This window comes from Anas platyrhynchos, chromosome 13, assembly GCF_047663525.1.
Source record: "Anas platyrhynchos isolate ZD024472 breed Pekin duck chromosome 13, IASCAAS_PekinDuck_T2T, whole genome shotgun sequence".
NCBI classification, from domain to species: domain Eukaryota; kingdom Metazoa; phylum Chordata; class Aves; order Anseriformes; family Anatidae; genus Anas; species Anas platyrhynchos.
The window spans coordinates 15,872,884-15,885,528 of record NC_092599.1 but is presented as its reverse complement, the minus strand read 5'-3'; the positions used below and the strand labels follow the sequence as shown (position 1 = coordinate 15,885,528).

Genomic DNA, 12,645 nt, shown 5'->3' with positions numbered 1-12,645 from the left:
TCCTCACGCTAGCACACTGCAGTGATTGTTTCTCTCTTTTTTTTTATCCCAAGAAGCCATAGCACAGTGCAAGGCATTAGGAAACATCTGTGACAGTTTGCAACATACGGAGCAGGTGCTCTGCAACACGTTGCCGACATCTGTCACGCTACCGTCTGCCAGCAGCACAGGGCACCTTCCTGCTCTGCTCTGACACCAGCTACGGCCCAACCTCAGGCTCCAGAGCAGCAAGGCCCGATCGAATACGCACCCTAACAGATGGCTGCTCTATCAGTAGCAGCCCAGAGCATTTTCTTTGTCCAGTATCAGCTTTGTATTTCATTGGAGGGATGAGAATGTCACAAATACTTTCTAGAGGACAGGCTAGGGAAGATCAGTACTTACGAGGCGCTGTCAGGCAGCTTTCTGTGCATTCACTTCTGGCTTCTCTTCATCTCATTGACGAACACACAGGTTTGTTTTAAACTACTCCACCGCAAACATTGCTGCTCAGCACAGCTGCTCCAGTGGTCAGACAGCTGGAAAGGAACTTATTTTCAGCCATCACAAGCCACACAAATCAACTTAACCCATCAAGGAAAAAAAAAGAATAAATAACACTTCTTGAAGGGGCTCGTAGCAGAAAACTCATCAGCGGCGTCAACAGCAGAAGCCTCTGGTCCTTCCATTCACAAAGTTTCGGGGGGAATCAAAAACACTCAGTCACACTGATCCCATTAAAGAGACTTGGCTCAAAAACTAACTTGGAAAGAATTTGCAACTCAACTTCTAGGCTGAATAAGCAGAGGGAACAATTTCGTGTCCTGCCTCAAAAAATCCTGTGTTTGAAGCCTTCATTAATGCTGGTAGCAAAGCATTCTTGATCTCCAGTCACAGACCTTGTCCTCTTCCACAAGAGTAAAGCTTAAATAAACCAGTCACATGCCTAAGGAAGTGCTGAAGGACTACAGGATCCTCCTGCTAACTCCACCCAGGATCCTCTCCAGTACAGGAAGAGGACGGAATAACTCTGCTGAGTTCAGAAGCGAAGCGCTTTCATGTCAGCTGCAGGTACCAAGTTCCACAGCCTCCACGGCATCAAAAGGTGAGAGCTGAGCAGGTGAACGCAGCGCAACAGCCTGCTGACACAACACCCCCAGCACATGAGTCAGTGCTGGCAGTGCTTGTGCTGAACTGGAGGCCAAACACCCTGCGCAGCAAACTGCTGCTGGCAGAGAGTCAGGAGGTGTAACACGCACAGAGCTCAGCCAAGTGGGTGGCACTGGGGAGGAGTGCTCCGTGCCACAGGGGCTGCCCAATCAAACAGGTATGAATCCACAGCAAGCAGTTCAAAGTCTCAGGTTTGTGCCACGATGGTGAAGAGAAAAAGGGGCACCTTGTAAGCAAGCTCCCACCTCACCTTCTCCAGGTTCAAAAGCTCCCGAAAGCTCCTGGAGGCGTCAAAACCAAAGCTGAGAAGTCAGTTGAGCCTAATCACCTCCAGGGTGACGACTGGCTCCCGGGCTGAAAGATGCTGTCATCACACACTGTGCAAGCAGCTCTAGAGCCTGACCTCCCACTCACACCTCCACACAGACTCGACAAGTAGGGACAGCTCTGCCTCTTGGGCTGCTGTCCCTCAGGCTGCCAACGAGACAGCTGGAAAGCTGGGGGCAAGATAGGGAAGGATCCTCCCAGCTTGTGCAAGAACATGAGAAAATCCCAGTGAGGGCACCCAACTCCAGATGAGTGTGGCAACAGTCAGCTTTCAGACTTCAGGTGGTTGACAGGAACCAAAACTGATGTTGATTTAATGGTTCTTACCTGCCACACACGGGAAGTAAAGCACAGAGGCTGAAGGGAGGATTCTGCAAGAGGAAAACAATCAGCTCTCCTGACTCAAGAGCAAGGCACACGTATGAACCACTTTCAGAACTATCTTACAAGAAATTCTGAGAAGAAAAAAATGAAATCAGAAGTTAAACAAGAAGTTTCATATACCTGCACTTCATAAACTTAGTTTTTACTTTCAGAACGTGTAAAAACATTGAATTGAAGGGAAAAATACTGGGTGTACAGCTAGTTCTGCATCTCTCTCACTCTGAGATATCAGAGTCAGAAAACATGCAAAGGCTTGATCTGCGCAAGCAAAAGGTGCATGTTGATACTTCATCCACCATGTTCTCCCTAGTTTGATAAGACAGGGCAGATTTTGGGGTGGAGACAACTGCTTGTTTTGGTTTCTCTTTAAAGCCATCCTCTACAATGAAACCAACTCAATCCAAATGCCTGGCTTCAAAAAGAAAAAAAAGAGAAATTATTTATGTTCAGACTACTTTTGGCACCAACTGTGACAAATCAGTTTCTAATTCCTCCTTCAGCTATTTCTTCAGAGCACGGTTACACAGACAACCCTTTGACAGCTGCACCAGCACGAACAGCACCCTCCCACTCAGCTCCGCGGTGCTGGTAGAACTGCTTGCAGCGAAACAAACCAGGGAACCGATTGAAGTTAAAAATAAACCAACATTTTGTTTTGTTTTGTTTTTAAGGATCACTTTTCAGCTCAGGTCAGATCCCCAATCTATTGTGCAGCTGTACAAACAGTTGTATCAGCACAAGGTGCCAGAACTGCTGATAGTTATCCCTGTGCCTAAAGCCAACGTTTACATTCCCAGCTCAACTCTTATTTCACAGTTGCTGTAGAACAGGATCACTCACTGAGCACGTAGGGTACTTCATTGCTGCTGCCCGCAGCTGCACAGAGGGTCTCAGACAAAATGAGGTCACGCTGATGAGTATCCTACAAGTATGGCATGGCTACCAAGTTCCCTTGAGCTGCTGCTTGTCCTAAGTTATATGTCATTTTGCCATCTAAACACAGAAATAAATATAAAAACATGACTAAGAGTCACTGATGCGAATGAACAGCTTTGGGCCAAATTCTGAAACAAAACTCTCATAGAAATTGCCTAACTATTAACTCTCTTGGTGAGCTTCCATTCAAAAAACAAACCTCCAAGCCTGTGATGTGCAGATTCCCACTGTTTTGAAGACTGTGACATTCAAGGAGCAGGGAGCTGAGCTGCAGTTTTACCAGTCCTGAACCTGATTTCTGTACTTCCATGTAAGTCAAAGATGGAAAACCAAACTAAGCACTAGGCAGTGATGAAACGCTAGCATACTTTAGAAGTGACCACAACAGAAAGACTGAAGGCTCTTTTCCCAAATTACCAGCTGAAATACTGCCTGAAACAAAACCAACTGAAAAACTGAAAATACTTCCCATTGGACGGCTGCTTAGCAACCTACTTGAAAGGTCTTCGTTCCCAGTTCCCTGCTTTCAGCTGGTGACAGGTACCCACATCAGACACATCACAGGCCATTATGTAAGGCTTTCTCATTGAAGACACCACACAAAAGAATGAATAACTATTAAGATTTGACTTCTAGAGCAGGGTATGAGGCATGTTAATGAAACAGCTTCAGGAAACTGAGATTTCTACAGTTCCTGTTGTGTCTGCTCTAGAAGAGAAGAATCAGTCTTGTAGGCTGCTCCGCAGCCTCGCTTTGTACAAGATGTCAAATCAATCCACGAGGAGACAGAAGACTAACAAAACCAGTATTTGGCAAATCTTTTGTTCCTTAACACGCATCTCGGTGTATAGCTCCACCATGGCTTAAGTAAAACCCAAGTCAGCACTCTCCAACCCCAGCCCCTCTCCTGAGTCAGCAGTGGCACTCACCCGGCTCCTGCTCAGAAACTAAGCTGGCAAAAAAAAAATTAACCTGAGGAAAAAAAGAAGTGTTTTTGCCAGTGTGGCTTCCTGAACTGGTTTAATGCCAATGCTACTGAAAGGAAAGGGGAGAATCATCCAGCAGAGAGGAAGGCACGCAGAGGAGAAGCGGTGCCAATGTTATTCAACTTCAAGTGTCCTGCAACCACGCGCTCAGAAGTCTCACCGTGACTTTAAAGACACATTGCTGCTCCCAACAGAAAGGTCATTCAACACTCTCCACTCTCCCAGCATCTGCTTTCTGCCAGCATCCTTGCCAACAGTTAGATTAAGGTCCTGATCTGGTAGGAAACTAGGTGTGCAACATAGAAAACACGAGAAGCTCCTTGTCTCATCCAGCCGGGTCAGGTCTGGCCCAGCTCAGCGAGGTCCTAACAAATCTGAACCAGGTGGTTCAACAGATCCAGAGCATCAAAACACAGACAGAAAACCAACTAAACATAGGGGGAGAAAGGCTAAAGCTCAGCTTCAAGTAACTGTGAAGCTGTTCTCTTACTCATCACAGTCATGCTGTGAAATTTTGTCTGAGTAACGTTTATATAAAAACAAACTTTTGTACAAAGGATTTAAATTGCATAGAAGAAAATGAACAGTTAATTCTTCGCACTAAGTTCTCATAACACATCATTAATACTCCCGATATCTTATTTCCTCAAAAATAAATCTGATTGATTTGTTGCCAGCCTTACTTTCAGAGCAGGAGAGCTACTAAAACATATGTATATGGGTGAGAGAGAAACAGCCCCTTGCGTTTAACTAAGGCAGGGCAAACAGCAGCAGCATGTGCAAGCAGCACTGAGGAGCAAAGCCAGGAGAATCAACAACAACGTTATACAAACAACGCTGATTCATGAACAGCAAAAAATTCTTCAAAACTGCTGCCTGGGTTATGTCTGTCAGACCCAAAGAGGGGACAGCCTCTCCAGGTACACTGAAGGTGGCGTGAAGCTGGAACAAGCAATTCATCCCCTGCCTCACCAAAAAGGGGTCTCGTGCTGTCAGCAGCACCCCAAAAGCTGCGTGCATGCACCTCTCGTCTGCCGGAGACCTCGCACTTCACCGTTTGCTGCACGTTGCTGTACCTTAATGCTAGTGACATTGCAGGGTCTTCTCAGAAGAATTTCACTTATTCCTAAGGTATGTTTGATGACTCGAACCTGAAACCGTTTCCACATGACCGACACCTGTTTTAGCTAGCTCTTGGCACTGCTCACAGCACCTACCTCTGGACACAGCCTTGATCAAGCAGGGCATTCCTGGAAGACCTACTTTTACCTCATGGGTACTGCAAATCAATTTCTGCGGGTCATCTTGCTGCCATTTAGCGGTCAGTACACTGAAGTCCAGGCTACTTCCATACAATTCTCTCCTCCAAAATTCAGAGCTGAAGCTGTCTCTCTCTCTTGAACATGCAAGACAGTTTCTAGCACTACTGTAGTTGGACAACCTTGCACAAGAGTAAGGTTTTTTCAAAGAAAACAGCAGCGTGTTCATGAGTAAGCACTAACATCTCCATAAATCACTACAATATCAAATCACAGAGTAGGAAGTTTATCTTAATAAATTCTGCTGACACTTAGTGATCAAACACTGGAAGTATTTATCTTTAAATAGCAACTATAAAAAGATTTTTAAACATGATGAAGATTTGGTAAAGACAGCATGTAGGACTGCATTTAGCCAGCTGACTTTCCCCACAGCTCTCACAAGTAAAACACACACGTGACAAAATAAGGCCAGGGTAAAGCTGCAGGGAAGCTGCACAGCACTAAGCAGAAGCACGTGGCTACATGTAGACCAAAGCATGCCCTAAGCACCTCGCGACTAACAGACTAACACCTGCACAGAGCAAGCCTCTGACATTTCTGAATGTTGTCTATGGAGCAAGTCCTAGACAGGGATTGGGAAATTATTTCCCTATTACCATTAATAGTGCATGGACGTGAAGCACTACATGCTGCTGTGCAGGTGAACATACACAGTTTTGCCTTCACAAGGCAATCCAAGTTAAAACATTATGAATTCTGTAGTTATGAAAAATGTAAGTTTTAATGAAGAGAAACCTTAATGGGTAGGAACACGTAAGTGCAGCGCTGGGAACACAGATTTACGATGAGAATTAACACTTAAGAGGTAATCATTTGTCCCAAACCAGAACAGACTGTAGCCACTGAGATTAAAATGTGCTCAGGAATAAGAGAAGCATGTGACAAACACAGCAGAAGAGCTTCTCAGATGCATCTGGAAGAACACTGAGGTTTTGGCACCACATAGCACAATACGTAGGGTAAGCCAAGAGTTGCGTTTCAACCACCATGTAGAAGCTACGCTGGTAACCAAAGAAGCACAAAAGCCATAAGGAATCAACCCCCTGAAGAGATGCTACAGAATTTATAAACATAGCAGAGCTCAACTGTATTCCTTAAGTAGTTTTGGTAAAATAGGATGACCAACAGCCTTCTCAGAGACCAGTAACTGAAAGACAAACATAAGTAGCTTGTGGCAATCTTGGATTTTCGTATCTGTTCTCAACTTGTGAATTATGATGCTTTTAAGTGGGAAAAACAACTGATAAAAAGCTGCAGTTGCTGCAGATAATTGATTTCCACAGAAAGTTCCACAACTAGGACAAAACAGAACTTCTAATTGCTATTTTTAATTCTGCACCACCAAAAAAAATAATCAAGACAAATGTTATGTAAGACCATTAACCTCTTTGTTCATAACGGCACCTTAATTTAGCACACTTCCACATTAGATAGCATAATCTGAATTCTTAATGCCAAAGTGCAGCACCAGCTGCCGCGAGGCAGTAACGGAGAAAAGAATCCCAAAGCAAGCACCACATAATGAATTTTGGAATTACAGTTCCTCAGGCACAAGCAGATATTCCTCAGCCTGTGCGGCCCTAATGAAACAGTACTCTTCCAGGCTGGGAATCCCCAAAAGATTATCAAGCATTCACCCTGCACCTTCCACAAGTGAAATCCACAACTTTGTGTCACTTGGAGTTTGGAGGGTGGGCTGGGGGTGACATCTCCCATGGTATCTCACACCATTTGCCACCCCCTGAACATAATGGCACAGGGAAAACCTTAGGGACAGTGCAGAGAAATCAAAGGACACGGCAGGTCTGGACTGGCAAAAACCTCCAGCACACCTGCTATACTGGAAGGTGGGTCAAACCCAAGGAGGCTGCAACCAGATGAAAATTAAGTTACTTTACATTTTGAGCCTTTTTTTTTTAAGCAAGCTGGCCACTCAGCATTTCACACACATCTTCGATGTGAGCTCACACCAGCTTTGACTGGCTTAAGAAGAGTCCAGAAGAGCCGTGCACTGCACACAACCGCAGTCCGGTGGTTATCGCGTGTATGCAGATGACCAAGTGAAAAACAAAGCAAGGTACTCTCAAAGAACGTTCATGTCAACCTCCCCATATACACCACAAAAAGACTGATGAATTTACACAGATAAGCAACAAGACTCGTGAATTTCAGCCAAACAGACTTTTAAATACTGCCATCCTTCCATCCTTATCGCATTGTAGTAAAGAACGATGTTCAGGAGGAAAAGAAAGATTAAGAGCCTACTTTCAAAAGCTATCGTCCTGCTGTGTTGAAAGAGCTCTCTGAGTTCCCACTTCACCCTCCTCTGACTCCATTTACTCTCTGCAGCATTCCCTGGTGTGCTTATATTCATACAGCAGCCATCCAGACCATAACGTCCCAACTCACCCACAAGAATTCTGTGGGGCTGGACGCTGGAACAGGCATTGTCCTGAGGAAGCAGCTGCTTCCACCATTCAAAGGCAGAAAGGCAGCCTAACTTAGCCGAGTTTGTTCTGTCTGTATTCCGGGTTGTCACAGAAACCACAGGTCTCTTTGCAGGACGTAAAACCAACTCACTGGAGAGTTGCACGGCCCCATTTCTAACGTGCTAGGCAAAAGCACCTCTCCCCCATTGTTGGCAAGGCCGAGTAACTTTATCACGGGGAAGCCAACTCCACAAAGAGCAAGCCTGGGTCCTCCCAAAAAAACCTTAAACTTTCACGGAGAGACTTTTCAGCTTTAATTCAGAAGAATTTACAAAGTGGAATAAAGAACTAAGACTGTTACCCACACAGATGCAAAGCAGCCAAACTGCTCTAGGTATAGAACAGACGATGATTTCTAATGCCTCCGTGTTCTTGTGGTCTTTACAAGCAAAATATCTCAGTACAAGATGTGTGGGAGTGGTAAGAGAAAACTCAAAGCTGTTTTAATGCTCCCTGAGTGAAAGGGGAACCAGAAGACAAAACATTTGTGGCCGAGGTCACTGCTGCAGGTTTGTTGCATCTCTTCGTGCACGCCCACACCGCCAACGTGATGGCAGTGCCTGCTGTGTCTGAAAGCAAGCACAGAAGCATATCACAAAAACAAAAGTACATTTTTATTGGACTCCAGAACTCCTAAGTCTCCCCTGCCCCCTTCTGGGAAGGAGGTGGATTTGAAAATTTCAATATCTATTTGCAAAGATAAAATTGTTTGCTTGGGCTAACAACCAAAAGGAAACCCAGAAGGTGCTTTTGCCCCAAGCAGGACTTCCTTTAGCAAGGACACGGGTGTAATTAAGCACATCTCCTTCAGCAGAGACGGACTCGAGCTGGGTTTTCTCCACCCACACACTAAAGCCACAGAGAAACTCATACCTGCCAGAAAGCGGCCTGACAATCCACAGCCCAGCTGTTCTGACTAAGCCAATTCGCTGCTCAGGTTGTGATGCAGACACACAATGCAGACTCCCCGTCCTTTCCCTCCAGTATCTCCACCCCTTCCCCAAAAGGAACAGGGAGATAGCAACTACAGCAAAACTTGCACGATAGGCATTAACTGCTCAGAAGCCTTCTCCACAAGTAACGGAAATTGTACTCTATCAAGCTGCTGACTGAGAGCTGACTTCAGCAAAAATCCCGTTGCAGTGACTTGCCAACCTTTATCTCCAGATCTTAATGCAGAAGACAAATAAACCTCATCGGGGCCAGTGGAGAACAATTCTCCCACCTGCTTCTTCCTCTCACCACGAACAATGAAAATGTGCTACCATTTGTGCATTTTTGCATTCCACAGCACTAACAAAGAGTTCGGCTTCCCCTTCACCTCCAGCATACAGCCCTGCAACACACTGCTGCTCCGAAAACTTCCCCAGATAATCAAGCACTCTTCTCTTGTCCTGCTTTACCTGTGGGCTACTGAAGAAAGACAAGCAAAGGCCCCACGTCCTGCTCCCAGCCATGACGAAGGGAAGGGGCTTTCCAAAGCCATGGAGCATAGCGACTGTTAAGCAGATGTTTAGGAGCTGTAAAGAGAAACCTTTCTCATTTTGAAGAGAGAGATCCTGCAGTAGACATCCAGGAACCCTACCAAGGAGCACACTGAAAACTATATGCTCTGTGCTCTCCTTCCCCATTGCAGACTCAGTTGATAAGGAGCAGGCACTGACTCTTGTACTCAGGAAGCAGCACAGATGTTTTGTTTCCTAGGAATGAGGACAAAATCTAGATGTAAACCTATCAAGTCTGAGAGTTCATCAAAGCCAAACAGCAACTTGCCACAAAGAACCATCACAAGCGAGCTAATCGCTTCTTTAATGCCTTTCAAAACCCACATTTAATTTGGCTTGCTTCAAACACTCTGTAAAGCAACTTTACAATTATTACGATATGCTGTGGACTGTGACACCACTCTGATCCATCTCCTCCTCAGATCTATACACTGCCTTTCCCTGAGCTGTCTGAGAATTAATTACATGGAAAGGAACATCATTAGATAAAAGGATTCCCAGCAACTGGCTTCTTAAAGGGCCTACAGAATCTCTGCCTTCCAGAAATCTGAAGCAATGCCCATTCAATACCACTCTTCTTCTACAAAGAGGACAAGCTTAAGATCCAAATCAGTAAACACGACAGTACTATACCCAACTTCTCACTCGTGTCCACAAACAGATGTATGTTTAGCTACGGCACGAGTCTCACCTCTCTTGCCACCACTAGACCACATCAGAGGAGCATCCTGAACTGCCAAAGCTCTGCCAGAACTACAGATGATACACAAACAGCACCTCTGAGCAAAAACAGATGAATGCTGTGACCTTAATGCACTGTCTGAATAAGTTCCACCTATCCCTCCAGGTAAAGAAAGGCAGGAACAGTATGCTTCACAGCCTAGAATTCACCACCTAGAATTTCACAACCCAAAAAGACTTTAATCTGACATACCCAGGCAGATATACCGAGGCATTTGTGCCATCAGAGTTGAGTTTGAGTGCAAAAAGGCAGGGAGGTCACTTGCATTACAATTTTCTGTCTGACCGTGCAGGTAAGGCTGAACAAACGTTTTGCTTCAGCTATGCCTGTATGTTTCCCCACACAGAAAAGGTGAACACTTCAATTCAGCAGGCCCTGAACTGCATTAAAACACTTAAAGCCAGGAGAAATAAAGCAATTCTTACACCTCTCCACTGGAGTTTAACCGATCAGCAAAGTGCCCAGCTGACTCGGTTAAGAGACTCTTCAGATAACCATCAACCACATGAGGTGATCTAAACAAAGCAGCAAGATGCAATCAAAGAAAAGAACCAGGAATAGGTCGCTGGTGTTGCTGAAACCTGCAGTGAAGCACCAATCTTGGTCAAACCACTCAGTCCTGGTGTTCTTTAATCACTGGCAAAACAGCATTTCAAAAAGGAACAGCAGGATAGTCAAGAAAACTATCTGCATACCGTTTTGAAAAGAGTGCAGTTTGGAGATTACTTTATCTTCCCCAAACCCCTTGCATTCCAATTCAACTTCATCTTACCTGATAGTTAACTTCTCAAGACCGCAATGATCTGTGGCACAATCCATCTAAACTTGAGCTGAGTCTGTTCATACAGACCAAAATTAGGGCACTGCTGCTTTCAAGTGAATGCAGTGCTGTGTTTGGCCAAAGATTCAAAGCCTTTAGCAACTCTTCTGCTCAAAACAGCATAAACGGAGAAGGACAATCTAGAAGCACGTCAGTTCCACAGAAAGATTTAAGAGCATAAAAGCAGGATTATCCAAACAAACTCACTTCTCCCTGGTAAACAAGTTCTTGTGCCAAAAGCAGAAGGAACGGCTGTTATCTAGTACTTTCTTCTGCTAACATCGTTCAAAGGCACTGACACTAAAAAAAAATCTGGGTCTTTCTTAAGCAGCTGAGGAAGGTCAGGGAGGCAGGCAAGCCCAGAGCAGCCAGATGCACTGTGCTCCACACTATAATGCCTTTTAATGCCCAGGACACAGCTTAATTTATCATGAGAAAAGTGACCTGCAGGTTGCTCTACGATGCTGAGTAGGTACACAATCTGGAATAAATATAACAAGGTCTGCAAGGAGAGGTAAAATCTTGTTATTAGACCAACTGATAGAGGACTGCCCCTTACCTTTCCTCCCTTCTACCCTCCTCTCCCCTCCCCCTTTAAAAAAAAAAAAAACATTTCTGGTAAAAAAACAAAAAACAATTGAGAAGTTCTACACCAGAGTCCTACTTTTCTACCTACTCACACGATCCTTTTTTCCTTGGAAAGAGTGCTGGGAGCTCATGTGCTAGTCACACTGACAAAGCAGCAGTCACACCAGTGTCTCTCAATATCCAAAGCAAAACAAGACTTTAAAAGCCTGGTTCTACCACTGTAACTGTATCTACATTAAGGGATTCCACTTGCAGAGCTGCACTAGCAAGGATGAACGTGCTGATTAATGCAGCTGTCCCAAGCATTTGTAGGAGAAACAACCTTATAAGCACATCCACAGGGATTTAAAGCCACTTCATCGCATTGCAAATCTATGCCCCTTACTTGTCATCAGTTTAATTTTCCTAACCAAATGACCCTTTAGCTGATTTAGTTTGAAACTGGCCACAAGGCAAAAAGAGCATTTCATACAAGGACACTCCCGCGTTCCCAGTGATGTTAAAAAATCCAATATGGCAAAACATACATACCATAAAACTCAGGGTCACGAAAGGGATTGTGATCTAGGCCTTTTGTTATTCTCTTACCCTTCTAGTAAGAAGTAACCTTCAGATTATTAGCATAGTCTGCAAGACACTCAATCACTCATATTGAAAATCTAGAGTAACTCTGGTGTTGTTCTGTGGCTTGCAGTACGCTCAGGAAGAGGAAGGACAAAGAGTTAACACAGATGCCCCCAGCCACTCGAATGAAAATGAAAGGCAGTCTGAACCTGAGGCTATTTTCTCAGAAGATATAGGAATAGGACAGCTAGTCACAGCTTCAAGCTTGGCAAGATGCTATGTGTTTTGAAGGGCAAAAAGCAAAACCTGGCATTTAAAGTGTCTGCAAGATCATTTTACCAGACCAGGAGCCAGCACTGCCATCCTTTGGTGCTTTCTTCTAGCAAGCCTCAGACTTCTCATGAGCTCAACACAACATGGGCTTTGCAAAAAGCAATACTGAAGGAAGAGGGTGCTCCTAGATGCCAAAACAACAGTCCCTGAACACAATTCACAGCACTGTATTTTTAAGCTCCTTCCAAAGGGAAGAACCCTTTAAAACTCCAAGTCTTCATTATTTCTCTTACTCCATATGCCAACACCAGACAGCAGGCCTCAGAACATTCTACCACAGCAGCCAGTTCTATGCTGAAGGTTTGAAACACAAAACTTCTCCTTTTCAACAGAAGAATCAGATGAAGCCTATATTTAGCTTCCTATTCACTGCAGCGTTTGCACACAAGTTCTTATAACACTCTACAGGTCAAACTTCCAGTATCTTATCTAGATGTTAAGCTGCTTAAGCAGAGCTCGAAGCTCTCTCCAGCGAGAATGCCAATTGCAGCTGAGGTCAC

General features: G+C 44.7%; 1 protein-coding gene across 5 annotated transcripts in view; it reads right to left on the bottom strand.

Moving 5' to 3' along the window:
- Window positions 1-12,645, bottom strand: part of IP6K1 (inositol hexakisphosphate kinase 1) — a 34,195-nt gene that overhangs the window by 13,168 nt on the left and 8,382 nt on the right. For 2 of the 5 annotated variants that reach the window (XM_027468010.3, XM_072044080.1), the window contains one exon: window positions 385-518. The exons of the other annotated variants lie outside the window; for them this stretch is intronic. The gene's annotated coding sequence lies outside the window, so the exon portion shown is untranslated. The remainder of the gene's footprint in view (window positions 1-384; window positions 519-12,645) is intronic. 5 annotated transcript variants of the gene reach the window in all.